The sequence below is a fragment of the Primulina eburnea genome, chromosome 2 (genome assembly GCF_022965805.1).
Source record: "Primulina eburnea isolate SZY01 chromosome 2, ASM2296580v1, whole genome shotgun sequence".
Taxonomy (NCBI): Eukaryota; Viridiplantae; Streptophyta; class Magnoliopsida; order Lamiales; family Gesneriaceae; genus Primulina; species Primulina eburnea.
In genome coordinates this window covers 13023860-13040887 of record NC_133102.1, presented here as the reverse complement: position 1 = coordinate 13040887, position 17028 = coordinate 13023860, and the positions used below count along the sequence as shown (strand labels likewise).

The 17028-nt window shown below is 35.3% G+C and overlaps 1 pseudogene; it reads left to right on the top strand.

Annotated features, from left to right (window-relative positions):
* The first annotated feature begins 3327 nt into the window (after nucleotides 1-3327).
* On the top strand, nucleotides 3328-6277 carry LOC140822977 (uncharacterized; annotated as a pseudogene).
* Nucleotides 6278-17028: the final 10751 nt, after the last annotated feature.

Genomic DNA, 17028 nt, shown 5'->3' with positions numbered 1-17028 from the left:
ACATGCTTTAAATTGAAACTTATTATTCTGAAAGATCTTCTGGTCTTTCGGTGGATGACCATGTGTATTTTCTATAATTCTTCGCATCATTGTTGAAGGATGTCCCAATCGATCATGCCAATTGGTTAATATCGAGGAATTATCAACTACCATGTTTGATTCAATGGGACTTATATGTGTATAATGCAATCCAGTAGGGAGCATTGATAGTTTTTCAATCACATATTTCTTTCCTGATTTATATGTGATAAGACACATATATTTCTCATTCCCTTCATTCATTGTTTGAGTATCATACCCATGGGAATATATATCATTAAAACTCAACAAATTTCTTTTCGATTGTGGTGAATATAAAGCATCATTGATCAAAAATTTTGTACCATTAGGTAACAAAAATTGTGCTTTACCACATCCTTTAATCAAATCTACAGGACCTGATATTGTGTTCACCGTTGTTTTTGTTGGTTTTAGTTCCAAGAAATATCTTTATCTCGGAGGATAGTGTGCGTTGTACCACTATCGGGTATGCAAACTTCAGCTTTGCTCATAGAATTTTCCATATTTGTACTTCAAAAAAAAATATGCAATGAAATAAAATTACTGACAATACATATATAAATATAACACATATCATAATTGTACAATAAAATATTATTATATGAATACATGAAAAACAAATTATTGTACATTTATATTCTACCACTATATTGTTCATTTTCAGAAAAATCATTGAGAAAATCTGCAGCATCAAAATTGTTCATTTCTATCCCACCAACATGTTGATCATTTCCAGAGAAATCATTCATAAAATCACCAGCATCAAGATGAGTTGAATCACTCAAACGGCCACTGCGTTCAGTGAAGTTGGTCTCCTTTTCTTTCCCCTTTAATGATTCTTTATAAAGTTTACAAAGGTGCTCAGGGGCTCGACAAACTTTGGACCAATGTCCTGGAGTACCACATCTGTAACAAGAACTTTCATATCTTTTTGAGTGATTCTCATTAACACTTGTATTCTCATGATGTCTTTTCTGTGGATGGTTTGGGACGCTCTTTTGAGATGAGTTATAAAAATAACTATCTCTATTATTTTCAAAACCACGGCCGCGTCCACGACCACGACCAATTCCACGTCCACGTCCACGTCCACGACCTCGACCTCGACCTCGACCAAAACCTTGTCTTTGAAATTGATTTTGGTTTCCAGGTATAAATTCATTTTTACTTACAGCATTTACTTCTGGAAATGCTGTTGATCCAGTGGGTCGGGACTGATGATTTCTCATTAATAGCTCGTTGTTCTTTTCCGCCACAAGAAGACAGGCGATGAGTTCAGAATATCTCGCAAATCCACGTACTCTATATTGTTGCTGTAGAGTAATATTTGATGCATGAAATATGAAAAATGTTTTTTCAAGCATCTCAGATTCTGTGACCTCATGTCCACAAAATTTTAATTGCGAGATTATTCTATACATCGCCGAATTGTAATCACTGACTTTTTTAAAATCTTGGAATCTCAGTGTGTTCCATTCATCCCGGGCGGTCGGAAGTATAACTTCCCTTATATGTTCAAATCTTTCTTTTAATCCCTTCCACAAAGCCATGAGATTTTTTTCAGTCAGATATTCACATTTCAATCCATCGTCGAGATGTCGACGCAAAAATATCATGGCTCTTGCCTTTTCTTGTGACGTGCATATGCCATTTTCTTTAATGGTCTCGCTTAGACCCAATGACTCAAGATGCATTTCTACATCTAGAGTCCATGACATATAATTCTTTCCCGTGATGTCGAGCGCAATAAATTCGAGCTTTGTTAAATTTGACATGGTGGTACTAAAAAAAATTACGATGCATTTTATTAGTTAATAAATATTGCAATATAAAGTAACGGATAAACAACAAGTACAAGTATTTGTAAAAATAAAGAAAACGCACGAGGAGGATATTCTCCGATAAATACAAGACTCGTGAGTATGATAACCAAAATAATTAAAAATATCCTTGAGAAAGTCATCTTCTTTTTTCTTCGAAAAATTTGATGATGAATAATTTTTAGAGAAGAAGAGAAAGTTGGAGTGATTGAATGTGTTTGTGAGATGATATTTATAGGGCAAAAACTAGCTGTTTGTTACCGTTTATGACCGTTGGTGTACAAAAAATAAATGTATGTATTTGTATAATTTTATGGTAATAATATGATGTATATAATATTAGACATGTTTAAATAATTATGTATATCATATCATAATATTATACTGAGTGTCATAATTTATTTTGTTTAAAAACCTTATAGGCTTTTATACTTGTCGTATCCCTTACCGGGAGTGTGGAACGTCGTCTTAACATCCTCCCAGGATTTATAACAAGTTTATGAAAAATTTATTTTTATTATTTCTAATAATAACATTATATTGTATATTAAATAAATACACAATAAATAAATAACAGTAAAATAAATATTATTACTTTTTGTTTAAAAACCGTATAGGCTTTTATACTTGTCGTATCCCTTACCGGGAGTGTGGGATGTCGTCTTAACATCCTCCCAGGATTTATAACAAGTTTATGAAAAATTTATTTTTATTATTTCTAATAATAACATTATATTGTATATTAAATAAATACACAATAAATAAATAACAGTAAAATAAATATTATTACTTTTGTTACCTTTTTCTTCTGTTTGGAGCTTGGAATACTATGTAGGACTTTTAGAGCTTCGTGCTGATAACGTGTTGTGAAAAGTAAAAATTTATGGTAAAAAGTAAAAATCTCAAACTCTCAAAATTTACCAAACTACACACTTTATAATATTTTTCTCTCTACTCAATTGTGATTTTCTTCACAAATGAGAGATCTATTTATAGAGTTTCATTACACATAATCCAAAAATAAAATACATCATTACCTACATCATCACACACAAATTTCTAACTTTACAACTCTTATTTTCAACATTCAAATATTCAACTATTACTTTTTCCATATTAAAATATATTATTTCAACATTCTCAATCAATATATATATTAGTAGATTTTTTTAAAAGGAAAATTTGTAGAATTAGAGTGTTTGGGGAGAAAATTATTTCATATATGTTACTTCCACTCAAATGTCAAATAAAATAATGAAATCATATTTTTTAATTTCCCGAAAATTTCCGAAGAAATTAAAAATTTATAAATTCATAACGAATTACCGGGGAAAAAAGATACCTAACTTCTACAACTAACCACTTCCCACTTGGGACAGTGAACAGTGCTGCCGACACTTTACAAACCGATAATGCAGAGGCTTGGAATCAGGTTCGGTTCTTCATTGTGGTTAATCACAGGTGTCAATTGTGACTATCTTTTCTCTATCGCTTGTTAGATGCCATCATTACCACACTACTAAGCCTTTCTTTTTTCATGTCATGCACAATATACCCGCCACAAACAGTTGACAGCTCAGCTCCATTATTTGTTTTTGGGCCGTTTCCTTCGAGGGTTTTATTTATGTTCTTGATTCTCTAGTTCTATCACTTAGAATTGTCTTCTAATGGTCAATTCTTTGTATTTTTTTTATGGGTTTTGCACAATTCACGCAAAGATGGCCGAATTGTGCCTTTGAACATTTTGGTTTAGGATTTTTTGTTTAAGTTCATGAGTCTGTTATTTAATTTAAAGGGCTTGTTCTTCGATTGATCCCAGTTTCAAATTTCGGCTGTTCCACTCGAATTCTAGTTGTTGCATCTCCTAGTGATAGTTTAATGCAAAAAAGTTTGTGTTTTCGTCAATTTAAGCGTATTTTGTGACCATTCCCTAAAAAAAAGGTTTCTTGTAAGCTTATTCAGGACTCTGGTATATGCGTGCTTCCAGTTTTTCTTTGTAAAAATCTTGAAAACCAAAATGCTTCACACGAAATCAGAATCTGATATAACAAGTTTAGCCCCTTCTTCACCATCAAGATCTCCGAAAAGGGCGTACTATGTACAGAGCCCTTCAAGAGATTCTCAAGATGGAGACAAGTCATCATCAATGCACGCAACTCCTAATTTTCGTAGCCCAATGGAGTCGCCTTCACACCCTTCCGTCGGCCGCCACTCTCGGAACTCATCTTCTAGCCGATTCTCCGGCATATTCAGGTCGTCCTCTGGGCGTAAAAGTGGCCGGAAGAGGATGAATGATAAGGGGTGGCCAGAATGCAATGTGATTTTGGAAGAGGGGAATTATGATGAGCTCAATGATAAGGCTCATATGCGCTGTTGCCAGGCTTTGATGGCTTTTCTGGGGTTTATTGTGTTGTTTAGTGTGTTTTGTTTGATAATTTGGGGTGCAGGCAGGTCTTACAAGGCTGAAGTTGCTGTTCGGGTAACATTATTTGCTTTGATCCTATTGTTTTCTGTTGTTTATTTAGTATGATTATCATAGTTCTTCAAATCCCAAAAGGTTGCATCTTGGCTTAAGGTTTAGCTAGTGCTAAACGCGAGCAGAGGACTCAGTCCTCCAATAAAGCACGCATTTATAATGAAGCACAAACCTTCGCTTTCAAGGCTCAAGTGATAACTTGTGTGCCTTAAATTTAGCGAAGATGGATCCAATGTAAAATGCAAGACTACAGTGATTTGATTTCATTTCAAGGCTAATGGATTTTTGCTTTATTGTCGTGCAATAGTTTGTAAGTACTACAATGTTTTGATAAGACAAGTGCTGAAGTGTTCTTAAAATATTTAGATTCATTGTATTATTCTTTCAGGATGCCTTACTTTAGTGCGGCATGTGCCTCACCTCCTGCTTAGTACTCAAGCTCTACAATGCACATGAATAGAAGAATTTATCATCAAAGTGCTTCTAGTGAAACAAAGCAGCACAGAGTTATGTCACAGCAGGATATAATTTCTGGAATCCAGTACTCGGAAACAAAAACTTTTGAATAGCTTAATTTGTTTGTAATATACTTTAGGACTGGGAAAATGGTTAAGATTTTGAATTCTTTTAAGCAACTGCAGATTTATGCATTGTGCCAGAACCCCTACACAGCAGAACTTTAAAACAATGAAAATGGAACATGTACGTTGTTCGCACCTGACTTAACTATTTGTCTTATCATTCGACAGATGTGATAGGATTGGCTCAATTTTGTGAAAATGGATGTGTTATGTTTTTTTATGGTAGAGGTTACTGGCATTACAAGCTGTGTGAAAATTATTCTGGTTGACAAGTTTTTCACAAATTCTTGACATTATAATGTTTTGTTCAGAGCTTGTCGGTCAATAACCTGTACATAGGATCTGGTGCAGACTTCACCGGAGTTCCTACTAATATGCTGAACTTGAATGGATCATTGAGGATAAGCATATACAACCCTGCTACATTCTATGGCATTCATGTTAGTGCCACACCCGTAAATCTCATCTACACAGACGTTGTTGTTGCCACAGGACAGGTATTTGTGATTACAAAATAAGCATTAAAGTTATTAGATTCTAGGTTACTCTATTTAGTACTAAATAGAAGCTTGGCCTCTAGAGTATTGAGTCATTTGGGTCAAGAAGCTTCAGACTGAAGCACAGAAGAAGCCAATAAAAAATGTTAGACCTATCACATAGTGACAGTGGAAAAAAAAACAACAAATGATGGTCATGTGTCAATCGAGCCTATCAACAATCACCATGCGACGGAAACATTTGCCATAACTTATATTCTTCTTTTGCTGGTTTCTGTTGCAGCTGAAGAAATATTTTCAACCTCGGAAGAGTCATCGAACGATGTTGGTGCATATAAAAGGAACCAAGGTCCCGTTATACGGAGCTGGATCAACTCTTGTAATTTCTAACAATGCCTTCAAGGTTCCTTTGACGTTAGAGTTTGAAATCCGATCAAGGGGGGACGTAGGTGGGGAAACTGGTGAGGACCAAACATCTTAGAAGGATTTCTTGCCCTTTGGTTCTTGATTCGACTAGCAATAGAGATATCAAGTTCAAGAAGGATAGTTGCACTTACAGATGAATCTGGGTCCATTTGGTGAACTGAAATTTTCCTAGAGGAATTTCCAAGTCATGAATGATGGTGATGATAAAAGTGGGAGCTGTGAAAAAAGTGTGGGTTTTGTTAAATATCTATGGAAGGATTTTGTTTATTATTATTTATATAAACATGGAATGGTGTTCAGTGTGAGAATCTATCGCAATTTTTGAGTTTTAATATGCCCATCATAGTTGATTCCATAAGGAGACATCCATTTTTTCCCAAAATTGTCTATATTATATTGACACATAAATTTATTTTATATTTATATTTTTGTCAACTACAAGTTATAAATACGATAAATAATTTTTAAATTCATTACTTCAGATATAAAAATCATAATTAAATCAAATTTTCAGAATAATATTTTTTATAAAATCATATTTAATTTAATTATTGAAAAAAGAATGTTATCTATATATAACATATAATACTAAATATATTTTACTGTTTTATACACATGTGATCTCGGTTATGCTAGTATTAAATAAAGTTTTTACTTTGCCTTTAAATTTCCGAGGGCTTTACTTTGCTCATTAACTCTCACATTCAGCTAAAAGTTGGGTGTTTTCCTTTGCCAAATTCATTTCTAATGTTTCTTCGGAAAAAAGTACCATTTCCAGTGATAAATCTTATATTGTCTCTATTAATTTCTCTAATATTAATCGTCCTATTACATTCACAAGCTCTTGACAGCGGAGAAATAGTTTGATGATAATAGTCCTACTAATTTTAATATTTTCGAAATAGTTTGATGAATTTGATTTAGTTTAATTTGAACGATCTCAATTCTCAACAATACTGATTAGTGATTTTTGTAGAGTAGGGAAATTTGCCCAAAAAGCCTAAACCCAAACACAAATTTAATGTTGGTCATACGTCAGTAAATATTTGTTCTCTCTTTTAGCTCATTTAATTCATTGTATTGATGGCAATTTATTTGCAAAACTCATTAATAACCCCTTTACCATGATTCATTGTCGAAATAATTATATTACATTTTTAGTTACATTAATTGATGAAGCAATTAGTATGTAGACTTCATAAATTTTAAATCATGGTGAACTAAATGTGTTCTTTTACTTATTCACAATTTGAATTTATCAGAAATATTTTTTATGGTATTACTTCACCTTTTATGTATAACATATAAGTAATATATATAGTGTGTTCTCACACTCAAGGCATAACAGAAGATTTAAAAAATTTTGTTTCGACGTTCGAATGCTCCTTGGGAATCGTATGAAATAAGCATCCATAGGGTATTTTGATTGTTACATTTGCGTATAAAAGCTGGCTCCAAACTATACCGAGTTTCAAGCAGAGATTGTTAGAATATTTTATGTTCGCAATCCTGATTTTGATGTTAACAAAACTTGTTGTTTTGTTTCTAACGAATTTAACAATGTGCGCAGAAAGTTGAAAATGATCAGGCTTTGAACTGATCAGTTACCGAGCCAAAACTGAAGTTATCGAGACGCAAACTGAAAGTACCAACTGACTACCCAAACTGATCAGTCCAACTGAAATATCAAAAACCAGTTCAGCTGATAGGTGGTTCAGCAGAACTTTCAGAACCCCAGCCAGCTCATGAAGATTTCAACTGATGAAGAGCCCAACTGACCAGTTCAACTGAATCTGTGAAATCAGTTTGATTGACGAGCTAATTGATTTCACCAAACCAGTTCAAGAACAGTTCAACTGACTAGTTCAGAGCATCAGCTAGGAGCCGACCAGTTTGCATAACACGACAAGCTTATCTAAAGTGGAATCTAGTTGTGCACAATGATATAGAAGCAAGTGTCCGATCAAAGGACAATAATGAACTTTGCAACAGAGCTTAAAGTCAAGACGTTCTAGAATGGCTGTCAGAAAGGACAAGACACAAATTTCGAGGAACATATTCAAACTGCAACGAACACATTTGATGAGTCTTGATGTAAGAACATTGCCCCTATATATACAAGATCAAGACCATGAACAAAGATAAGAGAGAACACGAAAAGAAAAATGTGTGCGGATGAACACAGATAAGAGAGGGCATGCATAATGCATATCCGCTTAGAAGAAGCAACCAACCCAGATTTGAGGGAACACTTCAACGTGTTATCAACTTAGATTAGAAGCACAATTCTCTCAGTATGTGAGAATACTTTCGTGTTGTATTCATATGTAAGGTCCAAAAATTAAGACGACGTAATCCAACTGCATGCAAATCTAGGAAATATGAAAAATGACTAATTAATTGATTTTAATTGCTTATGTGACATGCATGATTGTATGTTAAATATGATTTTATTGTCATTCTGCATAAAACTGTATTTTAAGGATTATTCGAGTTGCGATCGAGGAACGGAGACCGATAACTGAAAAATGTAAAATGTTTTTATTAAATAATTGTTTTTAATTATTAAAAATATGATTGACACTTTTTCATATTTTTGAAAATAAGGGGTTTTGAGGTGATTTTACATGCCGACACGTAAATTTTATCGGTGTTGGTTTTTCAACAAAAATTCGAACGTTTTGGCAACCCGGTTAATAAATTCACAAAATTATTTAAACAAAATAATTTTATAATCTAAATAAAGACTAATGGGCCTAATTAAACCCCTTAATAGGCCTAAGTCTGTTAGTTAATTAATTATGTATTTAAAGTACAAAACTCACCCCCAAACCCTACATACTACACGCCCCACTCTCCTTTTCAAATCAAATTCTCTCCCAAGCCCTCCCCAAGCAATTCACGACACGCACACACACAATATTTGGTAGAGAAAATTCTAAGCTTTCAAAGGGAACACAAGCTTAGGCCCTCGTCGTCGTTCTTCGTCGTCAACGTATAATCGTGCGTTTAAAACGCAAAGGCACGCCATACATCTCCTTTTCCCGTCTATCACATCGTATTATTGATTTAAAATTGTTTGTATGAAAATCATGAAGTCCTTATTATTATTTTCGCAATATTGCATGTACATGTTTAAAATTATGAATATATTTTTATCCAAAATCATGTCCTATACGTGTTAAGGGGCTGCCATGATATTAGGTTATGATCAAGTGTTGTTTTTACACGATTTTAAGGGTCCTAGGATTGCACAAATACGCTGCAACTTGAACAAACAAAATCTGGAATCGAATTACTATCATGGGGTATTAGGTGATCGGTTTTGGTCCTGGGCGCTTGGCTGGGTCACGGCTTGGGACCAGGGCTCGGCCTGGGTCTGTATGAGTCTAGAGTTGAGCCCTAGCCATGCTAGGGTTTGAGTCGTGAGGGTTGGGAGGAGTTCTAGCATGCTAGGACTCCCACCCAAGAAAGGAAACTGTTGCGCGCCTTGGTGCAGCAGCCCGCAGGGGTTGCACGGCTCAGCCAGGGGTCTCGAGCTAGGCTACAGTGATGCAATAGGGTCCTAGGAGGGTGTACTAGAGGTTGGCTTAGGGGCTGGGTCGTCGGCTAGGTCCTAGGCGTGTCAAACAAAAGTCCATGTCGCATGGGAGTTTCGACCGAGAGTTTGCAGCTGAGGTTGTGGCTCATGGTTGGGGATAGGGTTAGGTGGGGTCAAGACAGTCCAGTAGGGTCCATAGAATGTTTAGGAAGGGGCTGTCTTGGGGTGGCTCGGGTTTGGCTCGATGGAATCACAAGATGGCTCAAGGGTGATCAAGCATGTTCGAACTTGGGTTTTCCTTGCTAAATAAAATTGAAACATGGCTCACAGGGGTCAGTCATGGTTCACGAGGGCCAAATAATTATTAAAAGCTTAAGTTTTAAGTTTAGGGATTTTATATTAAAGTTTGGGGTTTTTCAGGGTTAAAACACCGAAAAAAAACGAACAAATAAAGATAAACTTAAAATCCTAATATTTATGCTAAATAAAATTATGAAAAATTAATTTAACCTTAAATAATTATTTGGCCCATGTTAGAGTCAATGAAATTAAGAAAAAGTCAAAACCGAGAAATTTATTTATAGGAATAAAACGGTAATTTTACACCCAAAAATTAGTAAACGTCATGATAATGCTCTGAATGCTGTTTTATATGCTATTATGATTATTTTAAAGGTTTAAGGATTTTTATTTGCTAAAATTAACTTTAAAGGTTTATGGAATTTTATGATTTAATGATGGAATTTATGATGAAACGATAAAGTTAAGAGGAGGAAATGTTGCATGCTTGTTTTTAAAAGGAAAAAGGATATTAAATGCATGATTTTTATAAAGTGATGAAAATATAAAACGTTGAAGGAAGTGAAGTAATTTTGACTATTGAGGATATGAGGATAAGAATTAGGATATCGTGAGGGAAAAGGCCCCAAAGAGAGCCCATTGTGGGAGAAGGCCCCAGAGGGAGCCCGTCGCTCGTATTTCCATTCAATGAAGATAGGCCAAGTCTCAGTTGACGAGAGAGTGTCGCTGATGTCCTTGTCGCCCATATTGTGGTTACATGTAGATGGATACATTGACTTTATGAGGATGAGAAAAGTCACAATAAACGATCTAAATTCAATAAAAAGAAAAAATGATTATGATCATGATAAAAGGATATATGTCAATATTTCATGAAATGAGGAAAAGGAAAAGGTTGAGGTTTATGTTATGCATGTCATGAAAATGTTATTTTTACGTAAAAGTATCTTTCACTGTTGCATGTGATTTTACACGTATTACTTGTTATCAAGATTATGGTTTGTTGAGTCTTTAGACTCACTAGGTGTGATGGATGCAGTTGATTATGATGTTAATGTTACTGGAGGTCTTGATGGTTGACCATGCTGAACTGTCGGTACACATAATCTGAGGACCAGCGCTTCTAATTTTTCGCACTCATGATGTATGTTAAAAGATTTTAAGACCTTTTATTTATGCTTTGAGAGATTTTGAGAGGTGTTAGTATAGGCTAGACTTATTAAATTTATTGCTTTTTAAGTTTGGTATACGTTTGACGATTTGAGCTAATTCTTTCATTTTTCAAATATTAGTTGGTTGTTTTATTTTAAAAATGGTGCAAAAAATATTATATATATTTGGTAAGGGTTTGGCCGAAATCATGAGAGGTTTTACAAAAAAAAAAAATTCTAGTACTTTTTTAAGTAAAAAGAATAACAGAAGTTTCATCATAGATCAGTTCTCACACACGCACACACAATCCCCCACACATATACAAGAGAATTGAATTTCAAATATCAGTTGAGTGAGTCTTTCACAAATACAATAAACTTGTGTATATAATCTTTAACACATAGACGTTAAACAAGTGTTGGCTGGAATGTGTTGCATTCAATCTAGATTAGGAGTTCAGTTAGGTAGTAGAGTAAGTCCTAAGCTGAGTGGGTTTATGCGAGGTGTTGTATAAATCAAATCTTCTAGTGGAACCTACCCAAAGTGGTAGAAGAGGTGACGTAGGAGCAGTTGAAGTCTCCGAACATTCATAAACATATCTTGTGTATCTAACTATTTAACTATTGTTTTAAACTGATTTGATCTGTTCGAACTGATATCAGTTCAGTTCTCACCATAACTGAACTGATATAAGAAAGAATTGTTCCCCCCCTTATTTCAGTTATTCAGTTTACTCAAGCTAAAAGCTTTAAATTGATCGGCTTTCTTAACGAAGGATTAATTCGACTATTTTCCACTTTGTTTAAAACCAAACTCGATTTAATTTATCGCTGTTTACATTTTTAGAACACGAGCTATTGCAGATCATTGATAATATTGTTTTTGAAGCACCCTCGCAGGTGTCTAGAACCGATCCCATCAGTCTAGAAATTCAAGCGACGTAACCTGACTGCATGTAAATCTATGGTATTATTTAAAATGCTTAATTAAAAGTTTTAAATGCATTAAATACATGTTATTGACATGACTAGGTATTTTACTGCATGGATTACTAGAACTGCATAAATTAGGGGTTTTGGAAGTATTAAATGCTCGAACGAAGAACGGAGACCGGTGATAGTTTAAATAAAATGTTTTTATTAATATTAAATTTAATTATTTAATATATGCCATATTATATTGCAATTTTTGAAAATGAATGGTTTTAGGATATTTTTACACGCCGAATCATATTTTTAAACCGATGTTCGATTTTTGGCAAAATGAAGGACTTTTCAGGGCTCGGGGATTATTTTAGAAAACTACCAAAACGAAATATTTTACATCCGTGTTATGGACCTAATGGGCTTGTTTTTGTAGGGTTTTGGGCCAAGACCTCTATCTTTTAATATTTTAAAGTCTAGTCCCATTATCCCACCATTCATTCATTTTATTCTTTACTAAACCCTAGCCTCTCCCACCCTCTCTCTCGGCCACACACCCTGCCATCTTCAGCAGGTTTGTCACGTTCTTTTTCAAGAAAAATTTAAGGGTTGTGCTCTCGTCCCTCCAGTGTTTGTCTCTCGCATCGTTTGTGCAAATCTTCGAGCGTTTAGATGCTAAGGCATGCCCTATACGTCCGTTTTTTCATCTTTCACATCCTATTACGTATTTTGATTGATCTTGCATGCCATGTTATGGATCTACTGATATGAAATGGTTTCACATGGTTTTTAAATGAAAATATTGGATTTTCTTCATTTGCTTCTCACTTTTTTGACATGGATGAAGGGGCTGCCAAGTTTTGATGTTTAGGAGACGGTTCACAGAAGGTTTAGAGAGGGTTTAAGGTGAAATATGAGACTTGGAATGAGGCATGTAGGGGTGCAATCAGATCTTAATGTTTTTTGGCTAGGCTTTGGCTCGATCGGCTTAAACGATGTGAGCTGGGGTTCAAAGGATGTTCCAGGCCTTGAATTAGACCCTGGTGGGTTCGAGACGTGGCCCAGGGTGTCTCGAGTATAGCTGGTCGTGGTCGAGGGGCTGATCGGAGCAACTAGAGACAGTAGTGGTTCGGCTTTGGCTTGTTCGAGTGAATCATTCCCTTCCGTGTGCATGGGGCTAGGGACCATGGTTAGGTCAGTATAGGAGGGTTCATTCAAGTCCTAGTAGTGGCTGGTTCGAGGTTGGTCCGGCGTGGTCTGGGCTAGGGTCGAGATATGGGCTTGGCTTGGATTTAGGGTTTCAGTTTTTCTTTCTTTTGGTGCAGAAAATTCCAGCAGCTTACAGGGGGTTTCCGTGGGTCTTGTATGATGTGGGCATGATTGTTTTAGGTAAGGTTAGGTGTAATTAAGTCATGGTTTAAGTTTGGAAAAGTTTGGTTTCTTCCGGCTTGATTCCGGTTAAAACCGGAACTTCGGTCCAAGTTTTAAAACGAATTATATAATTTAATGCAAGGGATCGAGTTTAAGTCTAAGAAATGATTATAATCATTTTTTAATGTGTTTTAATAAGTTTGGATGGATTCGGTTTAAGTTTTAAGGTCCAGGGGTAAAATGGTCAAATTAGGGTTTCAAGGGCAAAATGGTCATTTTGGACCCGAGTCAAGTTAGAAGTTCTTGCAATGCCTTGAAAACTAAAAATGCATGTTTAAATAATATATTTTATTTGAATATGGAATTTTTATGAAAATGCTGAAAATATGTTGCATGCTTGGTTTCAAGAAAAAATATATGTATACGCATGAATTTTTATAAGTGATAAATATGATGACATGTTTGAAAGTGGTGTTTTGGTTGTGATTAGTACAAACATGAACACGAACAAAGAACATGTAAGGCCAATGCTCAGTTGATAGGTGAGAGTGTCATTGATGTCCTTGCCGCCTAGTAGCATGGTTATACGTAGATGGATATATCGACCAACAGTTGATACGAAAGTCACAACTAATGATATGAATCCAATAAAGGAATATATATGTGTATATATATATATATATATATATATATATATATGTTTCCGATGACATGATATGAATATGTTTATGTTCATGCTTTTGAAGATCGTGGAAGTTACTTTAATTACCGTACTTTTTCAATGTTGATGATATGTATACATAATTTGTTACAACGATTCAGGTGTGTTGAGTTTTTAGACTCAAGTTGTGATTGTTGCAAGTAATCATGTTGATGAGGAGACTGGAGGTGCTGAGGACTGAGTGGACTGAGCTGGGGGTGTACGGGAAACCCGAGGACCTTGTATTTTCCGCATATTATATGGTTTATGGTTAAACAGTATTGTAAAACGTTCATGATTTTTATTCTTTGAGGACGGGTAGATTTTTAGTAAAATATGTTGATGTTTTATTTTAAATAGTAAACGTTTCTGTTGGTAACATTTTCAAGATTTGAACTGCAGTCAATTTTATACAGGAGTTGATTTTATTTTTGTGTATGTATTTTCGGTCAGCAATAATGATTGTTTTAAAAAAAAATTTAGTTGTTTAGTAGTAGTCGTTGCAGTCCTTCTTGTAAATCCCTTCGAATGAATCTCTTTCTTCTTTATCGTCTGAATAAGTCCACGATCAGAAGCTATGTCCATTGTTTGGATTGCACTAGTAATCATAAACAATTTTGTGTTGAGATTATGTTATCCGAATTCCGGAACTCTGGAGGTGGTGCAACGGCGTCGGGCGACGACACACAGAGGTGCATGGCCGAATTTTTTTTTTTTCAAAAGAATTGGGATGGCCGAATTTTTGGGAGGAGAGGATAGAGGAATTTTGCAAAACCCTAGTTTGCAAAATTGTCTCTTCTTTCCATATGACCCTCATATAATATTTGTAAAATTTAACTCTTGATCTTATCAAGAATAAAATAGGGTTATTTATTTTCATTATTGTTAAATTCTCATGTGATAATATCATATATTATTTCAACCCTTGATAATGCATGACTGTAATGCCCGAGATTTATATCTTGTTAATCCGAGAGTGTTGATTATGAATTAATGTGATTATAGAAGGATCATTCCGAGACACGAATTGAGATAACATGTGATATCGTTTGTGCGAGGGCAGAAGGTCAAGCGCATATGCGTGTGCGAGGGCAGAAGGTCACGCGCATATGCGCAACACGAGCCGCGCATATGCGTGAGATGGACAGAGAACCTCACGCATATGCGCGAAGAGTGTGCGCGCATATGCACGAGCTGTGCAGGAAGACAAGTGCCGAGACAGTAGGTACGCGCATATGCGCCGAGGAGGGTCGCGCATATGCGTGAGAGGTGCTGAACAAGAGGTGAGCCACATGGCTTGGACATGCAATATATATATATATATATATATATATATATATATATATATATATATATATATATATATATATATATATATATATATATATATATAAACCTTTCATTTTCCTTTCAATCTGAAGGAATAAGAATGAAGCTCCAGGGAATATTACAAGATTCTTGAATCCAGAATTTGATTTTGTGCAAAATCCGTCCGTTCACTTTTCAATCCGAGTTTAGTACCGTGCTCCTATCGACAAGAGCTTCACATGGACGTAAGTTTTCTTATGTTTTGATACGATTTGAAAATATGATATTGAAGAAATCAGACATGATTAATATATGTTGTTCTTGATATATTAGACATTGTATAATTGAAACCAGATTGAAGAACAGACATTGTATGAAATTGTTATGATTTTTAGAGTTGATTTAATTGACATTATACAGATTTGGTATCAAATTACGTTTGTTGATTGATTATGAGTTATCGGGATTGGTATTTACTGATTTTGTATTACCGGTATTTCAAGATTGCGATGTTATGCCGTCGAAACAGAATTATTTTGAGTTCTGATTATACCTGGTATTGATTGAGGTATATGTTGATATTGTATTCCTCGAATATGTCATTCCATATTGATGTTGCAGAATTTGAAGACAGAACAGAGCCAGAACCCAACAAAAGAAAGGTATAAATCAATGTTAACCGGGAGATACGACTCGAGTTAGATTTGACTTGAGTTTCCCTAAACCACATAGTTTTTTATTGTTTTAATACCTTTGTATTACTTGAATGTATATGCTTATTCTATTGACTTATAGAATAGCAGAGAATAAAAGATAGATATCGAGAACGAGTCATTGGCAGAGGTTCCAAGTCTTGGGCAGAGGTGCCTAGACATTAGATGTTTGTTTATATTGATGTTGCTTAGGAGTAGATCGACTTCTATTGCTGATATTTGATATAATATACCAATGTCCGGGAACTGGGATCCCTAGACTAGACTAGATCAGAGCCGAGTCAGAGATATGAGTTTGAATTACAATTTTATATCATTGCATGTTTTCAGGTTTGATACATTTTACTGATAAATGTTATATATGTAAGGCTCGAGATTATTAGTTTCATTAACATGATACTCGGAGGATATGAGAATGCATGTCGTAAGAGGAAAATATCAAAGATTTCATGGATTATGGAATTTTGAATGAGCCTGGCCGAAGCCACACCGCACCTGCAGTGCTAGGAAGCACCGCACCCGCGGTGTATGGACAGAAAGTTGGCCATTTTATCCGTAGCATCACCGCACCCGCGGTGTAGAAGGACCGCACCCGCGGTGACAAGACCGCACCCGCGGTCGCTATTTTATGGAAATGATAGGGTTGCCGAGAGCATAGCGCACCCGCGGTACTAACGTGACCGCACCCGCGGTGCTGCATGCGAGAAATCCACCAACTCTTCTTAACGTGACACATGGCAGGGTATATATATAGAATGGTGCTGATGTACGATTTCTTCACTTCCAGCACAGAGAATCGAGCTGCTCCAAGAATTTCCTCAAGTCCTTCAAGTTTTGGGGTAAGATATCAAGAAATCTAACCTTCTGATTTGTATTCTGAGTTCAGATTCTTGCTTCTCTTGGCAAGGGCTTCAAAAGGGTATATGTTTTGTTAAATTTCAGCATGTTTCGAAATATACATGTTGGGGAAATGTTGATATGATTGTGATTATGTGTTCTTATGCTCATGGTGAGGATAGAATTGCTACCGGATCGATTTTCAGATACCGTATGACGTTGTTTCGATTTTCCAGCATATTTATTGAGTTGAGATGGAATAATTTCAGTATGATATTGTGTTTTGATGAGATTATGAATTGTTGATATTGAGCTTAGTGTTG